Below are 13,124 nucleotides of genomic sequence, written 5' to 3'. Positions count from 1 at the left end.
TTTGCCTTATGCCAATTTGCACATGGCTCAGGTATTATTATCAGAGATTATTACCTTTGAGTTTCTGCTTCTTAGTTTGGTGCCAAGCTCATCATACTTATTATGCAGAACCTCCTTTTTTGTCCTGCCTATGTCGTTGGTACCAACATGGACCATGATGATTGGGTCCTCCCCTTCCCACTGCAAGTTCCTCTCCAGTCCCGAGCAGATGTCCTGAACCCTGGCACCGGGCAAACAATACAAAGGCTTGGACTCAGGTTCTTTGCTACAGAGAACAGTGTCAATTCCCCTGACTTTACTATTCCCTCTTACATTACATTCCTTGTAATTCCCCACACTTGAATGGCTTCCTGTACCACAGTGCCATAACCAGTTAGCTGATCCACCCTGCAGCCCCCACTCTCATCCAAATAAGCTGAAAAAACCTCAAACCTTGGACAATTGCAAGGGCCGAGGCTGCTGTATTCCTGCCCTCTGGGTCTCCTTACCTGCTTCACTTGCAGTCACACACCTCTGTCCCTGGCCACTGACCAAATCTGAAGACGCTATCCGAAGGGGTGTGACCACCTGGAATAATATCCAGGTGACTTTCCTCCGCCCTGATATGTCGCAGTGTCTGCAGCTTGGCCTCCAACTCAATAACTTGGAACTGATGGTCCTGCAGATGCAAATATTTACTGGAGATGTGTTTGCCCTGGATCACACATCCTGCAATCGCAGATCACCAGCTGCCCTGCCCTGCCATCTCCAATATGTGTTAATTAATTAATAATGGCTGATTAATTAATTATAATTAATAATTAATAAAGCCTACACCTCCCAATAGGTTTTGGCACTGCCAATGAACCTTACAATACTGATAAAACAAGACAGTACTTACAATACTGATTAAACTAATGATACTAGTTACTGGTTTACCTGCTCCTTCTGCTGCACCAAAATGGAAATGAAATACTGGAGGCTGAAAAGAGTAGAAGTAAAAGCACCTCCTCTCCGCCCTTCCCATACTTCCCACTCAGCACACTTTACTTCTTGGAGTAAACCTTACCTAAAGCACCTCTTTACCCCTTGCTCCGAATTCCCACTTTGAAATAAATTCCCAAATATACTCACTCAGGTGGAATCATCCAAGATTTGCACTAAATGCAGTAGCAGGCGGGTAAAATGATGTTTTACCCTCCAGCCGCAATGTTGTCTTTTCATGCCATATCGTCCCAAACCTGCCGCATTATTTATGCATTCCCAAGAAACCCGCCGCTTCAATGGCGGGTGGGCTCGCATTCACCCACCACACCTTCACCTCGTGGCTTCATCACAGCGGGCACCACATTTAAAGTCCAGCCACGTGCACACCTCTCAGTGCTTCCAGCCCTTGACTGCTACACGGAAGACAGGGTGGCCCTGAAAGGTGAAAAGACTGCTGCTCCCAGGTTTAGTGACCTGTCCCTTGAGTGCCTTGTGGACATCATGGAGGCCTGCGGTGATGTCCTCTGCCCTGTCTCTGGCTGCAGGAGAGGCAGAGGCATCACTAATCCAGCATGGAAGGTGATGGCAGCAGTGGTCATTGTTGATGCCCTGCAAAGAACATAGCCATCAAGTGCTACTACAGGATGAATGGTCTCATCCATTCTACCAGGGTAACTCACCTTTCTCATCAGTCTCAGCTCAGCCTCACAAACACAACACACATCCACAGGGCCCTCACACCTCAAAGGACAACACCACTAACTCACACACACCCTCACATCTCCATCGGGTTCATATCCTCTTGAGCTCATATCCTCACCACTCCATTCCGCTCACCACACAAACCTTCCAAGCAGTGCCATGAGTCCTGCTCACTGCTCATACACTCTTCATCTGTTTCCATGCAGGAGAAGTCAGCTCACATCAGCAGGGAGAGGTCCCAGACTGGGGGGTGGAGTGGCCCACGTTAGGCCCCTCACTCACTTTGAAGAGTGTGCCATCACACTGACTAGTGAGGACGTGGACCCAGCCTGTGGCAATGGTGAGGTCAGTGGTGAACACTCACCTGAGGATCCTGCACCATATCATCCCTCTCTCAACGCAACTGTGAGTGATCTCTCTCCTGCTTTTGACTCCACTGACATGCACAAATTAAAACTAGATCGGTTCACAGAGCTCTGCCAAGTGACCGATACCCTCAGCCAGCCAGTCCTCAGCTCCAGACAAGAGAAGAACTCCTCCATTGAAGAGCTGGAAATAAGCAGCCCGGAAGACCCATCACAGCGCTTACCCACACCCTGCACCAGCACAGGGACACACAGCTTGGTGGGACCTAGATCTAGAGCAGGTTCAGGGTTCACATTCTGGTGGTCACCGCACAGACACTCGTCCACAGCAGGAGGAGGCAGGTTCAACCAAGCTCAAAGGCACCAGGAGGACTGCTGGAAAAGAGGCATCTGTGAGGTCCGAGTCAGATGACGAACCTCTGGGTTAGGCCTTCAAACTCATCCTGGAGAGTCAGCAGAAAGTGTGGGAACATTATGCGGAGCTGTTGGAAGCCCTCAGCAGAGTGGCATGCAAGTCAGTGGAGTGTGTTCATCTGCTCTCTGATGAAGTGGTGCCCACATGTGTGTGTATGGAGGTCTCCATGGGGACGATGGCAGATGCCATGGAGACCCTGGTTCAGCAGAATGTGGAGATGCACACAGACCTGCACTCTATCGCGGTCGCCATGGTGAGTTTGTGCAGTGGCAATGCAGAGGGAAATGAGGCATCTGGATGTCCCTCCAGGTGCTCCTTCCCCTCAGCGGGTCAGGCCAGGGCCCTCGGGCTCCTGAAGGGAAAAGGAAAGGCAGTTGGAGACCCCTAGATCATCCACTCAGGAATCTCAGAGGCTGTCCACTCCCTCCAAGTCCCTTTGCCTGTGAGCCCCTCAACCTCGTCCTCTGTCACTGCAGAGAGAGCAGCTGGTCCACAAGTGATTCTGGAGGGAGAAGTGTGTGTGGCAGGGCCTATTGAAACCTCATGCAAGCTCTCATCCACACATGTGGATCCTTTACCTATCACACTAATCTCAATGTCCTAAGCATTTTCAATGCTGCCTTCTAGAGTTTGCTTTCAGTTGTCTATCTGAGCTAATCTGCAACTCTGCCCACCTACTGATCATACTCCCATGCAGCACCTGATCTTGCCCACCATGGCTCTCATTTGACTTTCGTTTGGACAACATGGTGCTAATTCGGTTTTACTTTTAGTCCCCCGTCCTTTACCCTCCCCCAGTCACCCATTTCCTTTCCCTTTTCACAGTTGACTCCCTGGCACCTCCTTTCACCTCCCCTCCATGACCTACCAGCCACAACCCTTTTCCTTTGGGGATATTCAGATACGTGCACGTTACCTTCTTTCCTGAAAATCCCATCCCCACCCACATTAACCTCCCCAACCTCCTCCTTCCCACCTACAGGGTCCATATTTGCCTCCGAGACCCCAACAACCATCCTCCTCGTCACTTCTACCATGACCATCGAACCCTCACTCTTCCACCATACCGCCTCACTCTGCCATCAGTCATTCTCACCATTCCTTCTAACCACATCCACCCTCAGTTCGCTCCAGGAGGCAGTAATGGACCCATCAGACCCCTCCCTTGGACGTTCACCAGAACATCCCCCCTCTGGACCCCTTCCCTGCCTGGAACTAATCCCCCCCAGAACCACTTTCTCCCTCTGAGCCCCTTGACCCCCGGAACCCCTTGCACCCTCCAGAAAACCTTCTCCCGCCTTAGGCCTCCTCTGCAGGACTTCCACCCACTTAGCCCCTCCCACTTCCTGACTCACAGAATCACAGAATCACACAGTGCAGAAGAGACCCTTCGGCCCATCGAGTCTGCATCGACACGTGAGAAACTCCTCACCTAACTGCCTAATCTCATTTACCAGCACTTGGCCCATAGCCTTGAATGTTATGACATGCCAAGTGTTCATCCACGTACTTTTTAAAGGATGTGAGGCAACCTGCCTCCACCACCCTCCCAGGCAGTGCATTCCAGACCGTCACCACCCTCTGGGTAAAAAAGTTTTTCCTCACATCCCCCCTGACCCTCCTGCCCCTCGCCTTGAACTTATGCCCCCTTGTGACTGACCCTTCAACTAAGGGGAACAGCTGCTCCCTATCCACCCTGTCCATACCCCTCATAATCTTCTACAGCTCGATCAGGTCGCCCTCAGTCTTCTCTGCTCCAACTAAAACAACCCAAGTCTATCCAGCCTCTCTTCATAACTTAAATGTTTCATCTCAGGCAACATCCTGGTGAATCTCCTCTGCACCCCCTCCTGTGCAATCACATCCTTCCTATAATGTGGCGACCAGAACTGCACATAGTACTCTAGCGGTGGCCTCACCAAGGTTCTATACAACTCCAACATGATCTCCCTACTTTTGTAATCTATGCCTCGATTGATAAAGGCAAGTGTCCCATATGCCTTTTTCACCACCCCACTAACATGTCCCTCTACCTTCAGAGATCGATGGACACACACACCAAGGTCCCTTTGTTCCTCAGAACTTCCTAGTGCCATGCCGTTCATTGAATACTTCCTTGTCAAATTACTCCTTCCAAAGTGTATCACCTCACACTTTTCAGGGCTAAATTCCATCTGCCACTTATCTGCCCATTTGACCATCCTGTCTATATTTTCCTGTAGCCCAAGATACTCAATCTCACTGTTAACCACCCGGCCAATCTTTGTGCCATCCACAAACTTACTAATCCTACCCCCCACAAAGTCATCTATGTTGTTTATATAAATGACAAATAATAGGAGACCGAGCACAGATCCCTGTGTTACGCCACTAGACACTGGCTTCCAGTCACTAAAGCATCCTTCTGTCATCACCTTCTGCCTCCTACAACTAAGCCAATTTTAAATCCACCTTATCAAAGTACCCTGTATCCCATGTGTATTTGCCTTCTTTATAAGTCTCCCATGTGGGAACTTGTCAAAGGCTTTGCTGAAATCCATATAAACTACATCAACTGCACTACCCTCATCTAAACACCTGGTCATCTCCTCAAAAAATTCAATCAAATTTGTTAGGCATGACCTCCCTCTGACAAAGCCATGCTGACTATCCCTGATCAAATCTTGCCTCTCCAAGTGGAGATAGATACTCTCCTTCAGAAATTTCTCCAATAGTTTTCCTACCACTGACATGAGATTCACTGGCCTGTGGTTCCCTGGCTTCTCTCGACAACCCTTCTTAAATAGCGGAACCACATTAGCTGTTCTCCAGTCCTCTGGCACCTCCCTGTGGCCAGAGAAGAATTAAATATTCGGGTCAGAGCCCCTGCGACTCTTCCCTTGCCTCCCTCAGCAGTCTGGGACACAAATCATCCGGACCTGGAGATTTGTCCACTTTTCAGCCTGCTAACACCTCCAATACCTTGTCACTCCCTATATCAATTTGCTTAAGAACCTCGCAGTCTCTCTCCCCGAGTTCTATACCTTCATCCTCATTCTCTTGGGTGAAGACGGACGTGAATTATTCATTCAACACTCTAGTGATGTCCTCTGGCTCCACCCATAGATTGACTCCTTGGTCCCTTATGGGCCCTACTCTTTCCCTGGTTATCCTCTTCCCATTGATATACTTATGGAATATCTTGGAATTTTCCCTACTTTTACCAACCAGAGCTTTCTCATATCCCCTCTTTGAACTCCTAATCGCTTTCTTAAGCTCCACCCTGCACTTTCTGTACTCCACTAATGCCTCTGCTGATTTGCTTCCCTTTTACCTGCTAAAAGCCTCTCTTTTCCTTCTCATATTTCTGGTCATCCTTGGTTCTCTGGGCTTGTTACTCCTTCCTATCACCCCAGAGGGAACATATTAAACCTGTACCCTCCCCATTTCCTTTTTGAACAACCCCACTGTTCCTCTGTAGATTTCCCCACAAGTAACTGTTCCCTTGGCCAGATCCTGCCTTATTTTACTAAAATCCACTCTCCCCCGATCCAAAACATTTTTTTGCAACTTGTCGATTTCTTTGTCCATAACAAGCTTAAACTGCACCATGTTGTGGTCGTTAGCACTAAAATGCTCGCCCACCACCACCTCAGCCACCTGTCTGGCTCCATTCCCCAGAATTAAGTCCAGCAAAGCACCGTCCCTTGTTGGACCCTCTACATATTGACTTAAAAAGTTCTGTACACATTTCAAGAAATCCATTCCATCCAAGCCCTTAACACTATGTCTATCCTAATTAATGTCGGGATAGTTGAAATCACCTAATATAATTACCCTATTGTTATTGTTTTTATACACCTCCACAAATTGTGCACATATTTGCTCCTCAATTTCCCACTGACTATTGGGGGGTCTATAATAAACACCTAATAATGTGGTTGCCCCTTTTTTTATTTCTAGGCTCTACCCACAAAGCTTCATTCGATGCCCCCTCCAAGATATCATCTCTCCTTACTGCAGTAACTGACTCCTTAACTAATAATGAAATGCCTCCTCCTCTTTTACCCCCTCCCCTGTCTCGCCTGAAGATTCGATATCCCAGAATGTTGAGCTGCCAATCCTGCCCTTCCCTCAACCTCGTCTCAGTGATGGCTACTATATCACAATTCCACATGTCAATCCTCACCCTTACCTCATCTGTTTTACCTGTAATACTCCCGGCATTAAAGTAGAGGCCACCCAGCCTTGCCTTACTCCATTGAAATTTATTGCAGCTGTACTCCTTCTGACTTGATTGTTTTACTGTATTATGATGTGTCCCTATTCTGCTAACATTCTGTGTCCCCTTCCCCTGCCGAATTAGTTTAAACTCCTCCCAACAGCACTAGCAAACCCACCTGCAAGGATGTTAGTCCCGCTCTGATTCAGGTGTAGACTGTCCCGCTTGTACAGGTCCCACATTCCCCAGAAACGGTCCCAGTGATTCAGGAATCTAAAACCCTCCCTCCTGCACCAACTCTTAAGCCATGTATTCATCTGTGCTATTCTCCTATTTCTGAGCTCGCTAGCACGTGGCACTGGGAGTAATCCAGAGATTACAACCCGAGAGGTCTTGCTTTTTAGTCTACTGCCTAACTCCCTGAATTCTTGATGCAAGACCTCTTTCCTCTTTCCACCTATGTCATTGGTACCAACAGGTACCATGACCTCTACCTTATCACCCTCCCCCTTCAGGATGCCCTGCAGCTGTTCAGTGAAATCCCAGACCCTGGCACCAGTGAGGCAACACGCCATTCTGGAGTCACGTTGACGGCCACAGAAGTGCCTGTTTCCCTGACTATAGAATCGCCTATTACCATTGCTTTTCCTCCCTTCCTCCCCTCCTGTACAGACAGGCTGCTTGTGGTGCCAGAAGCTTGGCTCTGTCCGCACTCCCTGGAGGAACCAGCACCCTCATCAGCCTCGAAAATGGAATACCGATTTGCGAGCAGGACCCCCAGGTGACTCCTCCAGATACCCTTACTTCTTCAGCCATCCTTAGTTCTTCCCCTCCGAACTCCTTCCTCCATCCTTATCTCTTCCTCCACCCTTACTCTTTCCTCCACCCTTACTCCCTGCCCTCCCCACACTCCCTCCCCACACTCCCTCCCCCCCCTGCATTCCACCGTCCCTCCCCCCCTGGACTCCCTCCCCCCCTCTCTGCACTGCTTCCTCCCCCCACCTTCCCCCCTCACCCCCTCTGCACTCCTTCTTCCCCCCTGGACCCCGTTCCCCCCTCTGTAATCCTTCCTCCACCCCTCCCCAGACCCCCTTCCCCCCTCTGCACTCCTTCCTCCCCCCTTCCTTCCTCACCCCACTTCCTCCACCCCTCACACTCCCTCCCCATTCCTTCCTCCACCCACCCCCCCCCAAGCATTCCTTCATCCCCCTCTGGACTCCCTCCCCAACTCTGCACTCCTTCCTCCTCCTTCTGCACTCCTTCCTACCTCCCTGCACTCCTTTGTCCCCCCAACACCCTCCCCCTCCACACCTTCCTCCCCCCAGATTCCCTCCCGTCTCTCCACACCTTCCTCCCCCCAGACTTCCTCCACTCTCTGCAGTCCTTGCCCCAAACTCCTTCCGTTAAAACTACCTCCCCAGTTGCCGTCTTCTCCCCGTTACTCCCTCCTCCCCCCAAACACCCACCGCCCCCCACTAAACCTCATTCCGACACCTTAATTTTCCACCTCCCAACTTCATCTCCCCAACATCTTTATTCCCCATCCCAACCTCAAACCCCTGATACTGCTTCCTCATCGAGTAGATCCTGGATTTTCCTCTCCCACCCCCTTGACCATCAGCTGTTGTGAGCATCAATGTTGAATTTCCAACTTCTGTGAGCTGCTTCACAGCAGAGTCACATCTATGAGAATCCACCCAGCATGCCATGGACATTTCTCCAGTGTGCTGTTACTGTCGGGCTCCAGCATCTCCTGTGCCTTGGATGTGCCTTGATGTGAGCAAGACCCTGGTGGTACATCCTGACTTCTGCATATCACAGTTGTCGACGTGTCTGCACCACTGTGTTTTCACACCGACCTGGGTGCACGATCCACTGGGGAGTGTGTGGGCTGGGGTGGTGGGGGTGGGAGTTGAGACTAGCGGGCATGCCTTATAATGATATGCTGATGCATTACAATGAGGTTCCTGACTTCTAATGGTGGGGAACGCGGCCCGCCATTGATGGGCTGAGTGGACAATCGCAAACTGTTTTCACAACGTTGTGAAACCGATTTTTTACCTTTTCACCATATTGTCCACTCACGCCACCAAACATGCACGACGCCAGTGGGCATGGACGATTCTGCCCTCGGTCTCTGTCTCACTCAGGCTGTAGTCTCCCCTCCCTGAGCTTGATCTTCCATGTGCTCTCATCCTTGAATAATTAGCATCCTTGAATGGTTACTCCACCTCTTTTCCATTCTTCCTATTTTTCTGAAATGTCAAATGCCCTTCAACATTCAGTTCCCAGCCTTGGTCGCTTTGCATCCATGTCTCTGTAATGACCATCATATACCCATTTATTTCTAGTTGTGCTATCAATTCATCCATCTTGTTACGAATGCTACAGGGCAATAATATAAAGAGCCTTTAATTCCGTCTTTTCCCCCACTCTGACCCTATTTTCTGGTGCATTCTTATGTTTGTATGCTCTGGTTTTGGCTACACTGCACTATTTCTTTGTCCTTTCTCTTTAACTCTCCAAATCTCCACTCACAGGAACCCTTCCCCACACAATGTAGCCTAAGTCACTCTCTGCAGTCCTAGTTATAATATTCAGCAGGACTGATGTCCCAACACAGTTCAAGTGAAGCCTATCTCAACAGTACAGCTCCCTCTTTCCCCAGTAGAGATGCCAGTACCCATGAATTGAAACCAATTTCTCCCACACTAATCTTTGAGGCACGCATTCAACTCTCTAATCTTATCTACTCTCAAACCTCCTCAAAAATATTGACCATGATACTGGGAGAACTCTCCTGCTGTTCAAATAGTGTCATATGATCTTTTATGTCCACTTGATAGAACACATTCTTCAACACCTTAACCAAAAGGGAGCATCTCCAATAGTCTCTCAAATTCTACTCAGATTATATGTTCTAGAGTCTATAGTGTATTTTGAATCTACAGCTTTCTAACTCAGATATGAACATGCTAACCACTGAGCCAAAACTGACAGGATGGAGTTGCCCAGAGAGTCCTCAATATCGAATCCGGCCCCTATGAAGTCTCATAGCACCAGGTGAAACATGGGCAAATCTCCTGCTGATTACCATGTACCGCCACCCCCTCAACTGATGAATCAGTGCTCCTCCATGTTGAAAGCCATTTGGAGGAAGCACTGAGGGTGGCAAGGGCACTCTGGGTTGGGTACTTCAATGTCCATCACCAAGAGTGGCCCAGGAGCATCACCAGAAAGCAAGCTGCTGAGTCCCAAATGACATAGCTGCTAGACTGGGACTGCAACAGGGGTGAGGGAACCAATTAGAGGGAAAAACGTACTCGAATTCATCCTCACCAACCTACCTGCCACAGATGCATCTATCCATGACGGTATCAATAGGAGTGACCACTGTACAGTCCTTGTGGGGATGAAGTCCTGTCTTAACAAAAATGGAGGGTATCCTCAATGTGGTGTGGCACAGCCACCATGCTAAGTGGGATAGATTTTGAACAGATCCAGCAACTCATGGCTGGGCAACCATGAGGTGCTGTGGGCTATCAGCAGCAGCAGAATTGTACTCAACCACAATCTGTAACCTCATGGCCTGCCATATCCCCCACTTTACAATTACGACTAAGCCAGGGGATCAAACCTGGTTCAATGAAGAATGCAGGAGGGCGTGCCAGGAGCAGGCATACAAAGAAATGACCTGGTGAAGCTACAACACAGGAATACTTGCATGCCATACAGGGAGTGCAGCGAAGGTTCACCTGACTGATTCCTGGGATGGCAGGATTGTCGTATGAGGAGAGATTGGGCCAACTAGGCCTGTATTTACTGGAGTTTAGAAGGATGAGAAGAGATCTCATTGAAATGTATAAAATTCTGACAGGGATGGACAGACTGGATGTGGGGATATGTTTCCCCTGGCTGGGGGGTCTAGAACAAGGGGTCACAACCTCGGGATATGGATTAAGCCATTTAGGACTGACATGAAGAGAAGCATCTTCACCCAGAGGGTGGTGAACCTATGGAATTCTGTACCACAGACGGCTGTGGAGGCCAAGTCACTAAATATATGTAAGAAGATAGATTTCTAGACTCTAAAGACATCAAGGGGTATGAGGAGAGAGTGGGAGAATGACTTTGAGATAGTGGATCAGCCATGACCATACTGAATGGCAGAGCAGACTTGAAGGGCTGAATGACCATTCCTGCTTCTATTTTTCTATGTTTCTTTGTGCCAAACAGCATAAGCAACAAGTGATAGACAGAGTTAAGTGGTTCCACAACAAATGGATCAGATCTAAGCTCTGCAGTCCTATCACATCCAGTCATGAATAATGGAGGACACTTAAACAACTCACTGGAGGAAGAGGCTCCACATATATCCCCATCCTCATGATGGGGGAGCTCAGCACATCAGTGCAAGAAATAAGGCTGAAACGTTTGCAACAATCTTCAGCCAGAAGTGCTGAGTGGATGATGCATCTCAGCCTCCTCCAGAGGTCCCCAGCATCCCAGATGCCTGTCTCCAGCCTGTTCAATTCACTCTGTGTGATATCAAGAAACGGCTAAAGGTGCAGAATACTGCAAAAGCTATGGGCCCTGACAACATTCCAGCAATTATACTGAAGGCTTGTATTCCAGAACTTGCCATGCTCCTAGCCAAGTTGTTCCAGTACAGCTACAACACTGGCATCTACCCGGCAATGTGGAAAATTGCCCAGATATGTCCTGTACACAAAAAGCAAGACAAACTGAACCCAGCCAGTTACTGCCCCATCGGTCTATTCTCCGTCATCAGTAAAATGATGGAAGGGGTCATCAACAGTGCTATCAAGTGGCACTGGCTTAGCAATAACCTGTTCACTGATGCTCAGTTTGGATTCCGCTGGGGTCACTCAGCTTCTGACCTCATTACAGCCTTGGTTCAAACATGGATGAAAGAGCTCCTGAGGCATGGTGAGAGTCACTGCCCTTGACTTCAAGGCAGCATTTGATTGAGTGTGGCATCAAGGAGCCCTAACAAAACTGGAGTCAATGGGAATCAGGGGTAAAGCTCTGCTGGTTGGAGTAATACCTAGCACAATGGAAGATGGTTGTGGTTGTTGGAGGTCAATCACCTTAATTCCAGGACATCACTGCAGAAGTTCCACAGGGCAGTGCCATAGATCCAATCATCTCTGGCTACTTCCTCAATGACCTTCCTTCCAACATAAGGTCAGAAGTAGAGACGTTTGCTGATGATTGCACAATGTTCCATTCACGACTCCTCAGATACTGAAACAGTCCATTTCCAAATGCAGCAAGGTCTGGACTATATCTAGGCTTGAGCTGACAAGTGGCAAGTAACATTTGTGTCACACAAGTGCCAGGCAATGATCATCTCCAACAAGAGAAAATCTGACCCATCGCCCTTTGACAGTCAATGGCATTACCATTTCTGAATCCCCTACTATCAACATTCTGGGGGTTACCATTAACCAAAAACTGAACTGGATTAGCCATATAAATACTGTGGCTACAAGAGCATGTCAGAGACTAGGAATCCTGTGGTGAGTAACTCACCTTCTGACTCCACAAAGCCTGTCCACCATCTGCAAGGCAAAAGTCAGGAGTGTGACGGGATACTCAATGATTTCCTGGATGAGTGCAGCTCCAACAACACTCAAGAAACTTGACACCATCCAGGGCAAAGCAGCCCGCTTGATTGGCATCCCCTTCCAGAAACATTCACTCCCTCCACCACTGATACACAGTGGCAGCAGTGGGTACCATCTACAAGACTTACCATCCTGACTTGGAAATATATCGCCATTCCTTCACTGTCGTTGCATCAAAATCCTGGAACCCCCTCCCTAATTGCACTGTGGGTGTACTTACACCACGGGGACTGCAGTGGTTCAAGAAGGCAGCTCACTCCCATGCTCTCAAGGGCAATTAGGGATGTGCAATAAATGCTGGCCTGGTCAGCGATGCCCACATCCTGTAAATGAATTTTACAAAGTAGTACTTTTGGCAGTTAAATGTGGCCAGCAAAAATAGTTAAAGATACTATTAGATGCAAGGAAGAGGGTAAGTCTGTGATAAGATGGAAAGCGAGATTCATTAGATGACAAAAGGTGGGCAGAGCCATAGAGAGTAGCAATGGGATAAATAAAGAAACACAAGATGTGTCTGAGGAGGTGTGAATGGCAGGATAATGAAAAGCTTCCATCCAAAAACAAAGCGAGAAAAACAAGATAAAGGCTGACACATGCAAAGAAGAAACAAAATGGGGGATCAAAGATTACTGTTTGAATTTGTTGAACTCCTCAACTCTGAGTCCAGAAGGTTGTAAAGTGCCTACTTGAAAGATGAGGTGCTGTTACTCAAGTTTGCATTGAGCCTCACTGGAACAAGGCATTAGGCCAAAGACAGAGATGTTAATCTGAAAGTATGGTGCAGAATTGACATGACAGGCATCTGGAGACTCAGGGTTATGTTT

The sequence above is a fragment of the Carcharodon carcharias genome, chromosome 1 (genome assembly GCF_017639515.1).
Source record: "Carcharodon carcharias isolate sCarCar2 chromosome 1, sCarCar2.pri, whole genome shotgun sequence".
In the NCBI taxonomy this organism is placed as follows: domain Eukaryota; kingdom Metazoa; phylum Chordata; class Chondrichthyes; order Lamniformes; family Lamnidae; genus Carcharodon; species Carcharodon carcharias.
The sequence above is the reverse complement of the archived record's forward strand: the minus strand, read 5'-3'. Positions refer to the sequence as shown.